General features: G+C 39.4%; 2 non-coding genes across 2 annotated transcripts; both read left to right on the forward strand.

Annotated features, from left to right (window-relative positions):
- The first annotated feature begins 11,353 nt into the window (after window positions 1-11,353).
- LOC112773603 (small nucleolar RNA R71) lies at window positions 11,354-11,461 on the forward strand. The gene has a single exon (XR_003188146.1). It is a non-coding gene; the product is annotated as a small nucleolar RNA R71 (small nucleolar RNA).
- Window positions 11,462-20,709: 9,248 nt separating this feature from the next.
- On the forward strand, window positions 20,710-20,817 carry LOC112773961 (small nucleolar RNA R71). The gene has a single exon (XR_003188479.1). It is a non-coding gene; the product is annotated as a small nucleolar RNA R71 (small nucleolar RNA).
- The last annotated feature ends 406 nt before the right edge of the window (window positions 20,818-21,223 follow it).

Raw genomic sequence — 21,223 nt, forward strand, 5'->3', positions numbered from 1 at the left:
AGGCTCTGTGTGACTTTGGTTCAGGGATAAACCTCATGCCCCTCTCTGTAATAGAAAAACTGGGAATCTATGGGGTGCAAGCTGCTAAAATCTCATTAGAGATGGCAGATAACTCAAGAAAACAGGCTTATGGACAAGTAGAGGACGTGTTAGTAAAGGTTGAAGGCCTTTACATCCCTGCTGATTTCATAGTCCTGGATACTGGAAAGGAAGAGGATGAATCCATCATCCTAGGAAGACCTTTCCTGGCCACAGCAAGAGCTGTGATTGATGTGGACAGAGGAGAATTGATCCTTCAATTAAATAAGGACAACCTTGTGTTTACAACTCAAGGATCTTTCTCTGCATCCATGGAGAGGAAGCAGAAAAAGCTTCTCTCAAAGCAGAGTCAACCAAAGCCCCCACAGTCAAACTCTAAGTTTGGTGTTGGGAGGCCACAACCAAACTCTAAGTTTGGTGTTGAACTCCCATATCCAAACTCTAAGTTTGGTGTTGGAGAGTCTCAACAATGCTCTGAACATCTGTGAGGCTCCATGAGAGCCCACTGTCAAGCTATTGACATTAAAGAAGTGCTTGTTGGGAAGCAACCCAATTTTTATCTAACAATATTTTTCTTAGTTATATGTCTTTATAGGTTCATGATCATGTGGAGTCACAAAATAAATAGAAAAATTAAAAGCAGAATCAAAAACAGCAGAAGAAAAATCACACCCTGGAGGAAGCATCTGCCTGGCGTTCAACGCCAGAACGGAGCATGGTTCTGGCGCTGAACGCCCAAAATGGGCAGCATCCTGGCGCTGAACGCCCAGAACAAGCATGGTTCTGGCGTTCAACGCCAGAAATGGCAGTAAATGGGCGTTGAACGCCCAAAATGGGCACCAACCTGGCGCTGAACGCCCAGAGTTGCATGCAAGGGCATTCTACATGCCTAATTTGGTGCAAGGGTGTAAATCCTTGAACACCTCAGGATCTGTGGACCCCAGAGGATCATCTCAGGATCTGTGGACCCCACAGGATCATCTCAGGATTTGTGGACCCCACAGGATCATCTCAGGATCTGTAGACCCCACAGGATCCCCACCTACCTCCACTCACTTCTTCTCACCCCTCTTTCACACAATCTCATAAACACTCTTTCCCAAAACCCTTCACCAATCACCTCAATCTCTCTTCCCCATCACTTCTTCACCACTCACATCCATCCACTCTTCCCCATAAACCTACCTCATAAACTCCACCTACCTTCAAAATTCAAAACCAATTTCCCACCCAAACCCACCCTAAATGGCCGAACCTTAACTCTCCTCCCTCCCCTATATATAGCCCTTCATTCTTCCTCATTTTCACACAACACAACCCTCTCCTCTTTACTTGGCCGAAACACACTTCACCCCTCTTCTCCATATTTTCTTCTTCTTCTTCCTCTATTCTTTCTTTTATTGCTCGAGGGCGAGCAATATTCTAAGTTTGGTGTGGTAAAAGCATAAGCTTTTTTTTTTTCCATTACCATTGATGGCACCGAAGACCGGAGAATCCTCAAGAAAGGGGAAAGGGAAGACAAAAGCTTCCACCTCCGAGTCATGGAAGATGGAAAGGTTCATCTCCAAAGCCCATCAAGACCACTTCTATGATGTTGTGGCCAAGAAGAAGGTGATCCCCGAGGTCCCTTTCAAACTCAAAAGAAATGAGTATCCGGAGATCCGACATGAAATTCAAAGAAGAGGTTGGGAAGTTCTAACAAATCCCATCCAACAAGTCGGCATCCTAATGGTTCAAGAGTTCTATGCCAATGCATGGATCACCAAGAACCATGATCAAAGTAAGAACCCGGATCCAAAGAACTACGTTACAATGGTTCGGGGGAAATACTTAGATTTTAGTCCGGAGAATGTGAGGTTGGCGTTTAACTTGCCCATGATGCAAGGTGATGAACGCCCCTACACTAGAAGGGTCAACTTTAATCAAAGGTTGGACCAAGTCCTTATGGACATATGTGTGGAAGGAGCTCAATGGAAGATTGACTCCAAAGGCAAGCCGGTTCAACTAAGAAGATTGGACCTCAAGCCTGTGGCTAGAGGATGGTTGGAGTTCATTCAATGCTCAATCATTCCCACTAGCAACCGATCTGAAGTTACTGTGGATCGGGCCATCATGATTCATAGCATCATGATTGGAGAGGAAATAGAAGTTCATGAAGTCATCTCTAATGAACTCTACAAAATAGCCGAAAAGTCATCCCCCATGGCAAGGCTAACTTTTCCTCATCTTATCTGCCATCTATGTTACTCAGCTGGAGCTTTCATAGAAGGAGACATTCCTATTAAGGAAGAGAAGCCCATCACTAAGAAAAAGATGGAGCAAGCAAGGGAGCCCATTCATGGAGCTCAAGAGGCGCAGGAAGCTCATCACCATGAGATCCTGGAGATGCCTCAAATGCATTTTCCTCCACAAAACTATTGGGAGCAAATCAACACCCCCCTAGGAGAATTAAGTGTCAACATGGGACAATTAAGGGTGAAACATCAAGAGCACTCCATCATGCTCCATGAAATAAGAGAAGATCAAAAAGCAATGAGGGAGGAGCAACAAAGACAAGGAAGAGACATAGAAGAAGCTCAAGGACATCATTGGTTCCTCAAGAAGGAAACGCCACCATCACTAAGGTGGATTCATTCCTTGTTCTTATTTCTTCTGTTTTTCATTTTCTATGTTATGTGCTTATCTATGTTTGTGTCTTCATTACATGATCATTAGTAGTTAGTAACTTTGTCTTAAAGTTATGAATGTCCTATGAATCCATCACCTCTCTTAAATGAAAAATGTTTTAATTCAAAAGAACAAGAAGTACATGAGTTTCGAATTTATCCTTGAACTTAGTTTAATTATATTGATGTGGTAACAATGCTTCTCGTTTTCTGAATGTATGCTTGAACAATGCATATGTCTTTTGAAGTTGTTGTTTAAGAATGTTAAATATGTTGGCTCTTGAAAGAATGATGACTAGGAGACATGTTATTTGATAATCTGAAAAATCATAAAAATGATTCTTGAAGCAAGAAAAAGTAGCAAAGAACAAAGCTTGCAGAGAGAAAAAAAATGGGCGAAAAAAAAATAGAAAGAAAAAGAAAAAGCAAGCAGAAAAAGCCAAAGCTCTTAAAACCAAGAGGCAAGAGCAAAAAGCCAATAACCCTTAAAACCAAAAGGCAAGGGCAAATAAAAAGGATCCCAAGGCTTTGAGCATCAGTGGATAGGAGGGCCTAAAGGAATAAAATCTTGGTCTGAGCGGCTAAACCAAGCTGTCCCTAACCATGTGCTTGTGGCGTGTAGGTGTCAAGTGAAAACTTGAGACTGAGCGGTTAAAGTCAAGGTCCGAGGCAAAAAAAAGAGTGTGCTTAAGAACCCTGGACACCTCTAATTGGGGACTTTAGCAAAGCTGAGTCACAATCTGAAAAGGTTCACCCAGTTATGTGTCTGTGGCATTTATGTATCCGGTGGTAATACTGGAAAACAAAGTGCTTAGGGCCACGGCCAAGACTCATAAAGAAGTTGTGTTCAAGAATCATCATACTGAACTAGGAGAATCAATAACACTATCTAAACTCTGAGTTCCTATAGAAGCCAATCATTCTGAACCTCAATGGATAGAGTGAGATGCCAAAACTATTCAAGAGGCAAAAAGCTATAAGTCCCGCTCATATGATTGAAGCTATGTTTCATTGATAGTTTGGAATTTATAGTATATTCTCTTCTTTTTATCCTATTTGATTTTCAGTTGCTTGGGGACAAGCAACAATTTAAGTTTGGTGTTGTGATGAGCGGATAATTTATACGCTTTTTGGCATTATTTTTAGTATGTTTTTAGTAGGATCTAGTTACTTTTAGGGATATTTTCATTAGTTTTTATGTTAAATTCACATTTCTGGACTTTACTATGAGTTTGTGTGTTTTTCTGTGATTTCAGGTATTTTCTGGCTGAAATTGAGGGACTTGAGCAGAAATCAGATTCAGAGGTTGAAGAAGGACTGCTGATGCTGTTGGATTCTGACCTTCCTGCACTCAAAATGGATTTTCTAGAGCTACAGAACTCAAAATGGCGCGCTTTCAATTGCGTGGGAAAGTAGACATCCAGGGCTTTCCAGAAATATATAATAGTCCATACTTTGGCCAAGAATAAATGACGCAAACCGGCGTTCAACGCCAGCTCTCTGCCCAATTCTGGCATCCACCGCCAGAAAAGGATCCAAAACCAGAGTTGAACGCCCAAACTGGCACCAAAACTGGCGTTCAACTCCAGGAATGACCTCTACATGTGTAACACTCAAGCTCAGCCCAAGCACACACCAAGTGGGCCCCGGAAGTGGATTTATGCATCAATTACTTATTTCTGTAAACCCTAGTGACTAGTTTATTATAAATAGGACCTTTTACTATTGTATTAGGCATCCTGAGTTTTATCTTTTGATCCTTTGATCATCTTGGTTACTCCGGTTCCCCTCTGGGGCCGAGACCAATGAACTCCACTATCACTTATGTATTTTCAACGGTAAAGTTTCTGCACTCCATAGATTAAGGTGTGGAGCTCTGCTGTTCCTCAAGGATTAATGCAAAGTACTACTGTTTTCTATTCAATTCATCTTATTTCGCTTCTAAGATATTCATTCGCACTTCAACCTGAATGTGATGAATGTGACAATCATCATCATTCCTTATGAACGCGTGCCTGACAACCACTTCCGTTCTACATTAGATTGAATGAGTATATCTTAGATCTCTTAATCGGAATCTTCGTGGTGTAAGCTAGAATGATGGCGGCATTCGAGAGAATCCGGAAGGTCTAAACCTTGTCTGTGGTATTCCGAGTAGGATTCAATGATCGAATGACTGTGACGAGCTTCAAACTCGCGATTGCCGGGCGTAGTGACAGATGCAAAAGGATAGTAAATCCTATTCCAGCAGGATCGAGAACCGACAGATGAATAGCCGTGCCGTCACAGGGTGCGTTGACCATTTTCACTGAGAGGATAAGATTAAACCATTGACAAGGGTGATGCCTCTAGACGATTAGCCGTAACGTGACAGGGCATTTGGATCATTTTTCTGAGAGAAGACCGAAAGTAGCCATTGACAGTGGTGATGTATCACATAAAGCCAGCCATGGAAAGGAGTAAGACTGATTGGATGAAGATAGCAGGAAAGCAGAGGTTCAGAGGAACGAAAGCAGCTCTATTCGCTTATCTGAAATTCTCACCAGTGATTTACATAAGTAATTCTATCCCTATTTTATTAATTATTTTCGAAAACTCCATTACTATTTTATATCCGCCTGACTGAGATTTACAAGGTGACCATAGCTTGCTTCATACCAACAATCTCCGTGGGATTCGACCCTTACTCACGTAAGGTATTACTTGGACGACCCAGTGCACTTGCTGGTCAGTTGTGCGAAGTTGTGAACCATGGTATTGGCATCATATTTTTGGCGCCATTACCAGGGAAAAAAAGAGCGATGAATTTTACATAATCAAAGTGTGATCACAATTTCTGCGCACCAACCAGCATGAACATGAACCTAAATTGCCATGCATAAAACTCCATGAACCAAGGATTTGAATTCTCTGAATAAGGACTTGTATCTCTTGTATTTTCATGTTTTATCACTTGCTTGAGGATAAGCAAGATTTAAGTTTGGTGTTGTGATGCCAAGGCATCTTGGCTTGTTTCACAACCCATTTTTAGTTTGTTTTAGAGTAGTTTCATGCATTTCTTAGGCAATAAGTAAGTATTTGGATGAGAAATTCATGCTTGTCTTGATTCAATCAAACATTGTTAATTTGATGCATTTTCATGAGATTTATGCCATAACTACTTGTGTACGAAATCGTGATCATTCATTCCATGGTAACGGCACTAAAAACGTAATACGCACGTTCATAATCTTAGTTCTTTGTCACAACTTCGCACAACTAACCAGCAAGTGCACTGGGTCGTCCAAGTAATAAACCTTACGTGACTAAGGGTCGATCCCACGGAGATTGTCGGCTTGAAGTAAGCTATGGTCATCTTGCAAATCTCAGTCAGGCGGATTCAAATGCTTATGGTGAATTGATAATTAAAATATAAATAAATTATAAGATAGGATAGAGATACTTATGTAATTCATTGGTCGGAATCTCAGATAAGCGTATGGAGATGCTTTGTTCCTTCTGATTCTCTGCTTTCCTATTGTCTTCATTCAATCCTTCTTATTCCTTTCCATGGCAAGCTGTATGTTGGGCATCACCGTCGTCAATGGCTACATCCCGTCCTCTCAGTGAAAATGGTCCAAAATGGGCTGTCACCGCACCGCTAATCATCTGTCGGTTCTCGATCCTGCTGGAATAGGATTCAGTAATCCTTTTGCGTCTGTGACTACGCCCATCACTCGCGAGTTTGAATCTCGTCACAGCCATCCCTTCCCACATCCTACTCGGAATACCACAGACAAGGTTTAGACTTTCTGGATCACAAGAATGGCTGCCAATAATTCTAGCCTATACCACAAAGACTCTGAATGTAGATCAGGAGGCTAAGAGATACAAATTCAAGCTTGTTTGCATGTAGAACGGAAGTGGTTGTCAGGCACGCGTTCATAAGTGAGAATGGTGATTAGCGTCACATAATCATCACATTCATCATGTTCTTGGGTACGAATGAATATCTTAGAATAGGAAAAAGCTTGAATTGAATAGAAAAACAATAATACTTTGCATTAATTCATGAGGAACAGCAGAGCTCCACACCTTAATCTATGGTGTGTAGAAACTCTACCGTTGAAAATACATAAGTGATAAAGGTCCAGGCATGGCCGAATGGCCAGCCTCCAATGTCTAAGGACTAAGCGTTCCCCAGATTCCAGGATGATCCAAAGATGGTCCAAAAGATGTAAATACAATAGTAAAAAGTTCTATTTATACTAAACTAGTTACTAGGGTTTTACAGAAATAAAAGTGCAGAAATCCACTTCCGGGGCCCACTTTAGTGTGTGCTTGGGCTGAGCTTGAGCTTTACACGTGCAGAGACTTCTCTTGGTGTTAAACACCAAGTCGTAACGTGTTTTTGGCATTTAACTCTGGTTTGTGACGTGTTTCTGGCGTTTTACTCCAGAATGCAGCATGGAACTGGCGTTGAACGCCAGTTTGCATCGTCTAAGATCGAATAAAGTCTAGACTATTATATATTGCTGGAAAGCCCTGGATGTCTACTTTCCAACGCAATTGTGAGCACCCCATTTGGAGTTCTGTAGCTCCAGAAAATTCATTTCGAGTGTAGGGAGGTCAGAATCCAACAGCATCTGCAGTCCTTCTTCAGCCTCTGAATCAGATTTTTGCTCAGGTTCCTCAATTTCAGCCAGAAATTACCTAAAATCACAGAAAAACACACAAACTCATAGTAAAGTCCAGAAATGTGATTTTTAATTAAAAACTAATAAAAATATAAAAACTAGCTAAATCATACTAAAAACATACTAAAAACAATGTCAAAAACTAGCTAAATCATCACAACACCAAACTTAAATTGTTGCTTGTCCCCAAGCAACTAAAAATTAAATAGGATAAAAAGAAGAGAATATACTATAAATTCCAAACTATCAATGAAACTTAGCTCCAATCAGATGAGCGGGACTAATAGCTTCTTGCGTCTGAATAGTTTTGGCATCTCACTTCTTCCTTTGCAGTTCAGAATTATTGGCATCTATAGGAACTTAGAATTTAGATAGTGTTATTGATTCTCCTAGTTCGGTATGTTGATTCTTGAATAAAACTACTTTATGAGTCTTGGCTGTGGCCCTAAGCACTCTGTTTTCCAGTATTACCACCGGATACATACATGCCACAGACACATAATTGGGTGAACCTTTTCAGATTATGACTCAGCTTTGCTAAAGTCCCCAATTAGAGGTGTCCAGGGTTCTTAAGCACACTCTGTTTTTGCTTTGGACCTCGACTTTAACCTCTCAGTCTCAAGTTTTCACTTGACACCATCACGCCACAAGCACATGGTTAGGGATAGCTTGGTCTAGCCGCTTAGGCCAGGATTTTATTCCTTTAGGCCCTCCTATCCACTGATGCTCAAAGCCTTGGATCCTTTTTATTACCCTTACCTTTTGGTTTTAAGGGCTATTGGCTTTTTCTGCTTGCTTTTTCTTTTTCTTTCTCTCTTTTTTTTTGCCATTTTTCTTTTTTTTTTCTGCAAGCTTTTGTATTCACTGCTTTTTCTTGCTTCAAGAATCATTTTTATGCTTTTTCAAATTATCAATAACATTTCTCCTTTCCATCATTCTTTCAAGAGCCAACATATTTAACATTCATAAACAACAAATTCAAAAGACATATGCACTGTTCAAGCATTCATTCAGAAAACAAAAAGTATTGTCACCACATCAAAATAATTAAACTAATTTCAAGGATAAATTCGAAATTCATGTACTTCTTGTTCTTTTGTAATTAAAGCATTTTTTCATTTAAGAGAGGTGATGGATTCATAGGACATTCATAGCTTTAAGACATAGACACTTAAATACTAATGATCATATAGTAAAGACACAAACATAAATAAACTCAAAAACCAAAAAACAGGAAAATAAGAAAAAGGAGATTAAGGAAGGAGTCCACCTTAGTGAAGGTGGCGTCTTCCTCTTCTTGAAGAACCAATGGTGCTCTTGAGCTCCTCTATGTCTCTTCCTTGTCTTTGTTGCTCCTCCCTCATAGCTCTTTGATCTTCTCTAATCTCATGGAGGATGATGGAATGCTCTTGGTGCTCCATCCTTAGTTGTCCCAAGTTGGAACTTAACTCTCCTAGGGAAGTGTTTGATTTGCTCCCAATAGTTTTGTGGAGGGAAGTGCATCCCTTGAGGCATTAGTGGTTATGGAAAAACAAAAAGCAATGTTTTTTCCTCACCAAACTTAAAAGGTTTGCTCATCCTCAAGCAAAAGAAGAAAGAAAGGATGAGAAGAAGAAAAGATGGAGAAGATGGAGGTGTGTGAATGGTTTGAATTTGAGTGGGTGGGTGTAGGTGGTTTGGAGGAGTAATGGAGGTTTATTTTAGGGAAGAGGTTTATGAAAAGGTGTGAAGGGGAGAGAAGAAGAGGTGGGGATCCTGTGGGGTCCACAGATCCTGAGGTGATCCTGTGGGGTCCACAGATCTTGAGGTGTCAAGGATTTCTCATCCCTGCACCTTTTAGGCATGTAAAATGCCCTATGTATGCAATCCTGGCATTTAACGCGAGACTGCTGCCTATGTCTGGTGTTAAACGCCAACTCTATGCTTGTTTCTGGCGTTAAACGCCACTTTGCTGCTTTTTTCTGGCGTTTAACGCCAGCTTTCCTCATGGTGCAATCCTGGCGTTTAAATGCCAGACTGTTGCTTGTTTCTGGCATTTAACGCCAGCTTCATGCTCTGTTCTGGCATTAAACGCCAGCCAGATGCTCCTTACTGGCGTTTAAACGCCAGTAAGCTCTTCCTCCAGGGTGTACTGTTTCTTCTGCTATTTTTGATTCTGTTTTTAATTTTTTTGCAATTGTTTTGTGACTCCACATGATCATAAACCTAATAAAACATAAAAGAACAATAGAAATATAGATAAATAAAAATTGGGTTGCCTCCAAACAAGCGCTTTTTTAATGTCAATAGCTTGACAGTGAGCTCTCATGGAACCTCACAGATGTTCAGAGCATTGTTGGGACCTCCCAACACCAAACTTAGAGTTTGAATGTGGGGGTTCAACACCAAACTTAGAGTTTGACTGTGGGGGCTTTGGTTGACTCTGTAGTGAGAGAAGCTTTTCATGCTTCCTCCCCATGGTTACAGAAGGAGATCCTTGAGTTTTAAACACAAGGTTGTCCTCATTCAGTTGAAGGACCAACTCTCCTCTGTCCACATCAATCACAGCTTTTGCTGTGGCTAGGAAGGGTCTTCCAAGGATGATGGATTCATCCTCATCCTTTCCAGTGTCTAGGATTACAAAATCAGCAGGGATGTAAAGGCCTTCAACCTTTACTAGCACGTCCTCTACTTGTCCATAAGCCTATTTTCTTGAGTTGTCTGCCATCTCTAATGAGCATTTGGCAGCCTGTACTTCAAAGATCCCTAGTTTCTCCATTACAAAGAGTGGCATTAAGTTTATTCCTGACCCCAGGTCACACAGAGCTTTCTCAAAGGTCATGGTGCCTATGTTACAGGGTATTAGGAATTTACCAGGATCCTGTTTCTTTTGAGGTAGAGTTTGCTGAACCAAGGCATTTAGTTCCTTGATGAGCAATGGAGGTTCATCCTCCCAAGTCTCATTACCAAATAATTTGGCATTCAGCTTCATGATTGCTCCTAAATATTAAGCAACTTGCTCTTTAGCAATATCTTCATCTTCTTCTGAAGATGAATAGTCATCAGAGCTCAAGAATGGTAAAAGGAGGTTCAATGGAATCTCTATGGTCTCTAGATGAGCCTCAGATTCCTTTAGTTCCTCAAAGAAAAACTCCTTATTGGTCACTGAACGTCCCAGGAGGTCTTCTTCATTAGGATTCACGTCCTCCTCCTCCTCTCTGGGTTCGGCCACACCAAGCAAGGTTATGGCCTTGCACTCTCCTTTTGGATTCTCTTCTGTATTGCTTGGGAGAGTACTAGGAGGAGTTTCAATGACTCTTTTACTCAGCTGGCCCACTTGTGCCTCCAAATTTCTAATGGAGGATCTTGTTTCATTCATGAAACTTAAAGTGGCCTTAGATAGATCAGAGACTATATTTGCTAAGCTAGAGAGACTCTGCTCAGAATTTTCTGTCTGTTGTTGAGTGGATGATGGAAAAGGCTTGCTATTGCTAAACCTGTTTCTTCCACCATTATTAAAGCCTTGTTGAGGCTTTTGTTGATCCTTCCATGAGAAATTTGGATGATTTCTCCATGAGGGATTATAGGTGTTTCCATAGGGTTCACCCATGTAATTCACCTCTGCTATTGCAGGGTTCTCAGGATCATAAGCTTCTTCTTCAGAAGATGCCTCTTTAGTACTGTTGGATGCAACTTGCAATCCATTCAGACTCTGAGAAATCATATTGACTTGCTGAGTTAATATTTTTTCTGAGCCAATATGGCATTCAGAGCATCAATTTCAAGAACTCCCTTCCTCTGAGGCGTCCTATTACTCACAGGATTCCTTTCAGAAGTGTACATGAACTGGTTATTTGCAACCATGTCAATGAGTTCCTGAGCTTCTGCAGGCATTTTTTTTAGGTGAATGGATCCACCTGTAGAATGGTCCAATGACATCTTAGATAATTCAGACAGACCATCATAGAATATATCCAAGATAGTCCATTCTGAAAGCATGTCAGAAGGACACTTTTTGGTCAGTTGCTTGTACCTCTCCCAAGCTTCATAGAGGGATTCACCTTCTTTTTGTTTGAAGGTTTGAACATCCACTCTAAGCTTGCTAAGCTTTTGAGGAGGAAAGAACTTGGCTAAGAAAGCCGTGACCAGCTTATCCCAAGAGTTCAGGCTATCTTTAGGTTGAGAGTCCAACCATATTCTAGCTCTATCTCTTACAGCAAACGGGAAAAGCATAAGCATGTAGACCTCGGGATCAACCCCATTAGTCTTAACAGTATCACAGATCTGCAAGAATTCAGTTAAGAACTGAAAAGGATATTTTGATGGAAGTCCATGAAACTTGCAGTTCTGTTGTATTAGAGAAACTAATTGAGGTTTAAGCTAAAAAAATTGTTTGCTACAATGGCAGGGATTGAGATGCTTCTTCCATGTAAGTTGGAATTTGGTGTAGTAAAGTCACCAAGCATCTTCCTTGCATTGTTGTTGGGTTCGGCCATTACTTCTTTTTCAAGATTCTCTGTAAGGTTTTCTCTGGATTATTGTATTTTAGCTTCTCTTAGTTTCTTCTTCAGAGTTCTTTCAGGTTCAGGATCTGCTTCAACAAGAATGTTCTTGTCCTTGCTCCTGCTCATATGAAAAAGAAGGGAACAGAAAATAATAGGGATCCTCTTTGCCACAGTAGAGAGGTTCCTTTATGTGAGTAGAAGAGAAGAAAAAGAATTCGAACACAGAAAGAGGAAGAGGGTTCGAATTTTTAAGAAGAAGAGAAGTGTTAGTAGATAAATAAAATAATTAGAAAGAGATGAGGGGGAGAGAATTTCAAAAATTAAATAAAAATATTTTTGTTTTAAATTTAAAATTAAAGTTAAAATTTGAAAATTAAAAAAAAGAAAATTAAATTAAATTAAATTAAAATTTAAAACAATTAGTTAATTAAAAAGGAACTTTGAAAAAGAAGTTAGTGATTTTCGAAAATTAGAGAGAGAATTAGTTAGGTAGTTTTGAAAAAGATAAGAATCAAACAAAAAGATAAGATTAATTGAAAAAGATTTGAAAATCAATTTTGAAAAGATAAGAAGTTAGAAAAGATTTTGAAATTAATTTTGAAAAGATGTGATTGAAATTTATTTTGAAAAAGATTTGAAAAAGAAATGTTAAAAAGATTTGATTTTGAAAATTAAAGTTGATTACTTGACTAACAAGAAACAAAAAGATATGATTTTAAAATTTAAAGATTGAACCTTTCTTAATAGGCAAGTAACAAACTTAAAATTTTTGAATCAATCACATTAATTGTTGGCATTAATTTCGAAAATATGAAATAGAAATAAGAAAAAGATTTTGAAAATAAATTTTAAAAATTTTGAATTTATGAAGGAAAAAATGAAAAAGATTTGATTTTTGAAAACGATTTGAAAAAGATAGAATTTTTAAATTGAAAATTTGATTTGACTCATAAGAAACAACTAGATTTTAAAAATTTTTTAAAAAGTCAACTCAAATTTTTGAATTTTATGAGATAAAAAGGGAAAGATATTTTTTGATTTTTGAATTTTTTATGAGGAAAGAGAAAAACACAAAATTGACACAAAATATGAAAATTAGGGATCAAAACACACAATGCATGCAATAACACTTTGAATGTCAAGATGAACACCAAGAACACTTTGAATGTCAAGATGAACATCAAGAACTTATTTTTGAAAATTTTTAAGAAAAGACACACATGCAAGACACCAAACTTAGAAATTTTTAATGCTTAGACACTATGAATGCAAAAATGCATATGAAAAACAAGAAAAGACACACAACAAGAAAAATTAAAGATCAAACAAAGAGAATCATCAAGAACAACTTGAAGATCATGAAGAACACATGCATGAATTTTTCAAAAATTTTAAGAGCAATTAAAAAGATGCAATTGACACCAAACTTAAAATTTGACACTAGACTCAAACAAGGAACATAAAATATTTTTGCTTTTTATGATTTTATTAAATTTTTTTGGTATTTTTCGAAAATTATATTGGGAAGAACGAAAAAGAAGAATTTTTTTTTGTATTTTTCGAAAATAAGAAATAAAAAGCTTAAAAATAAAATAAAATTACCTAATCTGAGCAATAAGATGAACCGTCAGTTGTCCAAACTCGAACAATCCCCGGCAACGGCGCCAAAAACATGGTATGCGAAATTGTAATCGTTCATTCCTTGGTAACGGCGCTAAAAATGTAATACGCACGTTCATAATCTTAGTTCTTTGTCACAACTTCGCACAACTAACCAGCAAGTGCACCGGGTCGTCCAAGTAATAAACATTACGTGAGTAAGGGTCGATCCCACAGAGATTGTCGGCTTGAAGCAAGCTATGGTCATCTTGCAAATCTCAGTCAGGCGGATTCAAATGCTTATGATGAATTGATAATTAAAATATAAATAAAATATAAGATAGGATAGAGATACTTATGTAATTCATTAGTCGGAATCTCAGATAAGCGTATGGAGATGCTTTATTCCTTCTGATTCTCTACTTTCCTATTGTCTTCATTCAATCCTTCTTATTCCTTTCCATGGCAAGCTGTATGTTGGGCATCACCGTCGTCAATGGCTACATCCCGTCCTCTAGGTGAAAATGGTCCAAAATACGTTGTCACCGCACGGCTAATCATCTGTCGGTTCTTGATCCTGCTGGAATAGGATTCAGTAATCCTATTGCGTCTGTCACTACGCCCATCACTCGCGAGTTTGAATCTCGTCACAGCCATCCCTTCCCAGATCCTACTCGGAATACCACAGATAAGGTTTAGACTTTCTGGATCTCAAGAATGGCTGCCAATAATTCTAGCCTATACCACGAAGACTCTGATCATAGATCAGGAGGCTAAGAGATACACATTCAAGCTTGTTTGCATGTAGAATAGAAGTGGTTGTCAGGAACGCGTTCATAAGTGAGAATGGTGATGAGCGTCACATAATCATCACATTCATCATGTTCTTGGGTGCGAATGAATATCTTAGAATAGGAATAAGCTTGAATTGAATAGAAAAACAATAATACTTTGCATTAATTCATGAGGAACAGTAGAGCTCCACACCTTAATCTATGGTGTGTAGAAACTCTACCGTTGAAAATACATAAGTGATAAAGGTCCAAGCATGGCCGAATGGCCAGCCTCCAATGTCTAAGGACTAAACGTTCCCCAGATTCCAAGATGATCCAAAGATGGTCCAAAAGATGTAAATACAATAGTAAAAAGTTCTATTTATACTAAACTAGTTACTAGGGTTTACAGAAATAAGTTTAAGTGCAGAAATCCACTTTCGGGGCCCACTTTGGTGTGTGCTTGGGCTGAGCTTGAGCTTTACACGTGCAGAGGCTTCTCTTGGGGTTAAACACCAAGTTGTAACATGTTTTTGGCGTTTAACTTTGGTTTGTGATGTGTTTCTGGCGTTTTACTCCAGAATGCAGCATGGAACTGGCGTTGAACGCCAGTTTGCATCATCTAAGCTCAAATAAAGTATGAATTATTATATATTGCTGGAAAGCCCTGGATATCTAGTTTCCAACGCAATTGAGAGAGCGTCATTTGGAGTTTTGTAGCTCCAGAAAATCCATTTCGAGTTTAGGGAGGTCAGAATCCAACAGCATCTGCAGTCCTTCTTCAGCCTCTGAATAAGATTTTTGCTCAGGTCCCTCAATTTCAGCCAGAAATTACCTGAAATCACAGAAAAACACACAAACTCATAATAAAATCCAGAAATGTGATTTTTAATTAAAAACTAATAAAAATATAATAAAAACTAGCTAAATCATACTTAAAACAATGCCAAAAAGAGTATAAATTATCCGCTCATCACACAAAAACTTGGTGTGAGAAATTGTGATCATCAACAATGGCACCAATAGGCTTGGTGCTCTCAATCGTGAATTGCACTTTGTCACAACTTTGCACAACTAACCAGCAAGTGGACTGGGTCGTCCAAGTAATAAACCTTACGTGAGTAAGGGTCGATCCCATGGAGATTGTCGGCTTGAAGCGAGCTATAGTCACCTTGTAAATCTCAGTCAGGCGGATTCAAATGGTTATGGTGAATTGATAATTAAAATATAAATAAAATATAGGATAGAGGTACTTATATAATTCATTGGTGAGAATTTCAGATAAGCGTATGGAGATGCTTAGTTCCCTCTGATTCTCTGCTTTCCTATTGTCTTCATCCAATCCTTCATACTCCTTTCCATGGCAAGCTTATTCAGGGAATCACCATCCTCAGTGGCTACATCCCGTCCTCTCAGTGAAAATGGTTCAAAATGCGCTGTCACCGCACGGCTATTCATCTGTCGGTTCTTGATCATACTGGAATAGGATTCAGTCATCCTTTTGCATCTGTCACTACGCCCAGCACTCGCGAGTTTGAAGCTCGTCACAGCCATCCCTTCCCCGATCCTACTCGGAATACCACAGACAAGGTTTAGACTTTTTGGATCTCAAGAATGGCCGCCAATAATTGTAGCCTATACCACGAAGACTCTGATCTCATGGAATGGAAGGCTCGGTTGTCAGGCGAGGCAACCATGCATCATGAACCAGAAGGCTATGAGATATGCACTTAAGCGATTGCAAGTAGAACAGAGGTGGTTGTCAGGCACGCGTTCATGGATGGGAACGATGATGAGTGTCACGGATCATCACTTTCCTCAGGTTGAAGAACAAGTATATATCTTAGATAAGAAATAGGCTTGAGTTGAATAGAAAAACAATAGTACTTCGCATTAATTCATGAGGGACAGCAGAGCTCCACACCTTAATCTATGGTGTGTAGAAACTCTATCGTTGAAAATACATAAGAACAAGGTCCAGGCATGGCCGAGAGGCCAGCCTCCAAAACGTGATCAAAGGATAATCCAAAGATGGTCCAAAAGATGTAAATACAATAGTAAAAAGTTCTATTTATACTAAACTAGTTACTAGGGTTTACAGAAATAAGTTTAAGTGCAGAAATCCATTTCTGGGGCCTACTTTGGTGTGTGCTTGGGCTGAGCTTGAGATTTACACGTGCCGAGGCTTTCTTGGGGTTAAACGCCAAGTGGTAACGTGTTTTTGGCGTTTAACTCTAGTTTGTGACGTGTTTCTGGCGTTTTACTCAAGAATGCAACATGGAACAGGCGTTGAATGCCACTTTGTGTCGTCTAAGCTCGAATAAAGTATGAATTATTATATATTGCCGGAAAGCACTGGATGTCTACTTTCTAACGCATTTGAGAGCGCACCATTTGGAGTTCTGTAGCTCCAGAAAATCTATTTCGAGTGCAGGGAGGTCAGAATCCAACAGCATCTGCAGTCCTTCTTCAGCCTCTGAATCAGATTTTTGCTCAGGTCACTCAATTTCAGCCAGAAATTACCTGAAATCACCGAAAAACACACAAACTCATAGTAAAATCTAGAAATGTGATTTTTAATTAAAAACTAATAAAAATATAATAAAAACTAGCTAAATCATACTAAAAACATACTAAAAACAATGCCAAAAAGCGTATAAATTATCCGCTCATCACAACACCAAACTTAAATTGTTGCTTGTCCCCAAGCAACTGAAAATCAAATAGGATAAAAAGAAGAGAATATACTATAAATTCTAAACTATCAATTAAACTTAGCTCCAATCAGATGAGCGGAACTAGTAGCTTTTTGCCTCTGAATAGTTTTGGCATCTCACTTCCTCCTTTGCAGTTCAGAATGATTGGCATCTATAGGAACTTAGAATTTAGATAGTGTTATTGATTCTCCTAGTTCGGTATGTTGATTCTTGAACACAGCTACTTTATGAGTCTTGGCCGTGGCCCTTAGCACTCTGTTTTCCAGTATTACCACCGGAGACATACATGCGACAGACACATAATTGGGTGAACCTTTTCAGATTGTGACTCAGCTTTGCTAAAGTCCCCAAATAGAGGTGTCCAGGGTTCTTAAGCACACTCTGTTTTTGCTTTGGACCTCGACTTTAAGCGCTCAGTCTCAAGTTTTCACTTGACACCTTCACGCCACAAGCACATGGTTAGGGACAGCTTGGTCTAACCGTTTAGGCCAGGATTTTATTCCTTTAGGCCCTCCTATCCACAGATGCTCAAAGCCTTGGATCCTTTTTATTACCCTTGCCTTTTGATTTTAAGGGTTATTGGCTTTTTCTGCTTACTTTTTCTTTTTCTTTCTCTCTCTTTTTTTTCCGCCATTTTTCTTTTCTTTTTTTTTCTGCAAGCTTTTGTATTCACTACTTTTTCTTGCTTCAAGAATCATTTTTATGATTTTTCAGGTTATCAATAACATTTCTCCTTTTCATCATTCTTTCAAGAGCCAACATATTTAACATTCATAAACAACAAATTCAAAAGACATATGCAATGTTCAAGCATTCATTCAGAAAACAAAAAGTATTGTCACCATATCAAAATAATTAAACTAATTTCAAGGATAAATTCGAAATTCATGTAATTCTTGTTCTTTTGTAATTAAAGCATTTTTCATTTAAGAGAGGAGATGGATTCATAAGACATTCATAGCTTTAAGACATAGACACTTAAATACTAATGATCATATAGTAAAGACACAAACATAAACAAAACATAAAGCTCAAAAACCGAAAAACAGGAAAAATAAGAACAAGGAGATTAAGGAAGGAGTCCACCTTAATAAGGGTGGCGTCTTCCTCTTCTTGAAGAACCAATGGTGCTCTTGAGCTCCTCTATGTCTCTTCCTTGTCTTTGTTGCTCCTCCCTCATAGCTCTTTGATATTCTCTAATCTCATGGAGGATGATGGAATGCTCTTGGTGCTCCATCCTTAGTTGTCCCATGTTGGAACTTAACTCTCCTAGGGAAGTGTTGATTTGCTCCCAATAGCTTTGTGGAAGGAAGTGCATCCCTTGAGGCATTAGTGGTTATGGAAAAACAAAAAGCAATGCTTTTACCACACCAAACTTAAAAGGTTTGCTCGTCCTCAAGCAAAAGAAAAAAGAAAGGATGAGAAGAAGAAGAGATGGAGAAGATGGAGGTGTGTGAATGGTTTGAATTTGAGTGGGTGGGTGTAGGTGCGTTGGAGGAGTAATGGAGGTTTATTTTGGGGAAGAGGTTTATGAAAAAGTGTGAAGGGGAGAGAAGAAGAGGTGGGGATCCTGTAGGGTCCACAGATCCTGAGGTGATCCTGTGGGGTCCACAGATCTTTAGGTGTCAAGGATTTCTCATCCCTGCACCTTTTAGGCATGTAAAACACCCTATGTATGCAATCCTGGCGTTTAATGCCAGACTGCTGCCTGTTTCTGGCATTAAATGCCAGCTCTATGCTTGTTTCTGGCGTTAAACGCCACTTTGCTGCTTGTTTCTGGCGTTTAACGCCAGCTTTCCTCAGGGTGCAATCCTGGCATTTAAACGCCAGACTGCTACTTGTTTCTGGCGTTTAACGCCAGCTTCATGCTCTGTTCTGGCGTTAAACGCCAGCCAGATGCTCCTTACTGGCATTTAAACGCCAGTAAGGTCTTCCTCCAGGGTGTGTTGTTTCTTCTGCTATTTTTGATTCTGTTTTTAATTTTTTTGCAATTATTTTGTGACTCCACATGATCATAAACCTAATAAAACATAAAAGAACAATAGAAATATAGATAAATAAAAATTGGGTTGCCTCCCAACAAGCGCTTCTTTAATGTCAATAGCTTGACAGTGAGCTCTCATGGAGCCTCACAGATGTTCAGAGCATTGTTGGGACCTCCCAACACCAAACTTAGAGTTTGACTGTGGGGGCTTTGGTTGACTCTGCAGTGAGAGAAGCTTTTCATGCTTCCTCTCCATGGTTACAGAAGGAGATCCTTGAGTTTTAAACACAAGGTTGTCCTCATTCAGTTGAAGGATCAACTCTCCTCTGTCCACATCAATCACAGCTTTTGCTGTGGCTAGGAAGGGTCTTCCAAGGATGATGGATTCATCCTCATCCTTCCCAGTGTCTAGGATTATGAAATCAGCAGGGATGTAAAGGCCTTCAACTTTTACTAGCACGTCCTCTACTTGTCCATATGCCTATTTTCTTGAGTTGTCTGCCATCTCTAATGAGCATTTGGCAGCCTGTACCTCAAAGATCCCTAGTTTCTCCATTACAGAGAGTGGTATTAAGTTTATTCCTGACCCCAGGTCACACGGAGCTTTCTTAAAGGTCATGGTGCCTATGTTACAGGGTATTAGGAATTTACCAGGATCCTGTTTCTTTTGAGGTAGAGTTTGCTGAACCAAGGCATTTAGTTCCATGATGAGCAATGGAGGTTCATCATCCCAAGTCTCATTACCAAATAACTTGGCATTCAACTTCATGATTGCTCCTAAATATTGAGCAACTTGCTCTTCAGCAATGTCTTCATCTTCTTCTGAAGATGAATAGTCATCAGAGCTCATGAATGGTAAAAGGAGGTTCAATGGAATCTCTATGGTCTCTAGATGAGCCTCAGATTCTTTTGGTTCCTCAAAGGGAAACTCCTTATTGGTCACTGAACGTCCTAGGAGGTCTTCCTCACTAGGATTCACGTCCTCCTCCTCCTCTCTGGGTTCGGCCATACCAAGCAAGGTTATGGCCTTGCACTCTCCTTTTGGATTCTCTTCTGTATTGCTTGGGAGAGTACTAGGAGAAGTTTCAATGACTCTTTTACTCAGCTGGCTCACTTGTGCCTCCAAATTTCTAATGGAGGATCTTGTTTCATTCATGAAACTTAAAGTAGCTTTAGATAGATCAGAGACTATATTTGCTAAGCTAGAGGGACTCTGCTCAGAATTCTCTGTCTGTTGCTGAGTGGATGATGGAAAAGGCTTGCAATTTCTAAACCTGTTTCTTCCACCATTATTAAAGCCTTGTTGAGGCTTTTGTTGATCCTTCCATGAGAAATTTGGATGATTTCTCCATGAGGGATTATAGGTGTTTCCATAGGGTTCACCCATGTAATTCACCTCTGCTATTGCAGGGTTCTCAGGATTATAAGCTTCTTCTTCAGAAGATGCCTCTTTAGTACTGTCGGATGCAGCTTGCAATCCATTCAGACTCTGAGAAATTATATTGACTTGCTGAGTCAATATTTTGTTCTGAGCCAATATGGCATTCAGAGCATCAATTTCAAGAACTCCCTTCCTCTGAGGTGTCCCATTACTCATAGGATTTCTTTCAGAAGTGTACTTGAACTGGTTATTTGCAACCATGTCAATGAGTTCCTGAGCTTCTGCAGGCATTTTCTTTAGGTGAATGGATCCACCTGCAGAATGGTCCAATGACATCTTAGATAATTCAGATAGACCATCATAGAATATATCCAAGATGGTCCATTCTGAAAGCATGTCAGAAGGACACTTTTTGGTCAGTTGCTTGTACCTCTCCCAAGCTTCATAGAGGGATTCACCTTCTTTTTGTCTGAAGGTTTGAACATCCACTCTAAGCTTGCTAAGCTTTGAGGAGGAAAGAACTTGGCTAAGAAAGCCGTGACCAGCTTATCCCAAGAGTTCAGGCTATCTTTAGGTTGAGAGTCCAACCATATTCTAGCTCTGTCTCTTACAGCAAACGGGAAAAGCATAAGCCTGTAGACCTCGGGATCAACCCCATTGGCCTTAACAATATCACAGATCTGCAAGAATTCAGTTAAGAACTGAAAAGGATCTTCTGATGGAAGTCCATGAAACTTGCAGTTCTGTTGCATCAGAGAAACTAATTGAGGTTTAAGCTCAAAATTGTTTGCTCCAATGGCAAGGATTGAGATGCTTCTTCCATGTAAGTTGGAATTTGGTGCAGTAAAGTCACCAAGCATCTTCCTTGCATTGTTGTTGGGTTCGGCCATTACTTCTTTTTCAA

Source organism: Arachis hypogaea, chromosome 18 (genome assembly GCF_003086295.3).
Source record: "Arachis hypogaea cultivar Tifrunner chromosome 18, arahy.Tifrunner.gnm2.J5K5, whole genome shotgun sequence".
Lineage (NCBI taxonomy): Eukaryota > Viridiplantae > Streptophyta > Magnoliopsida > Fabales > Fabaceae > Arachis > Arachis hypogaea.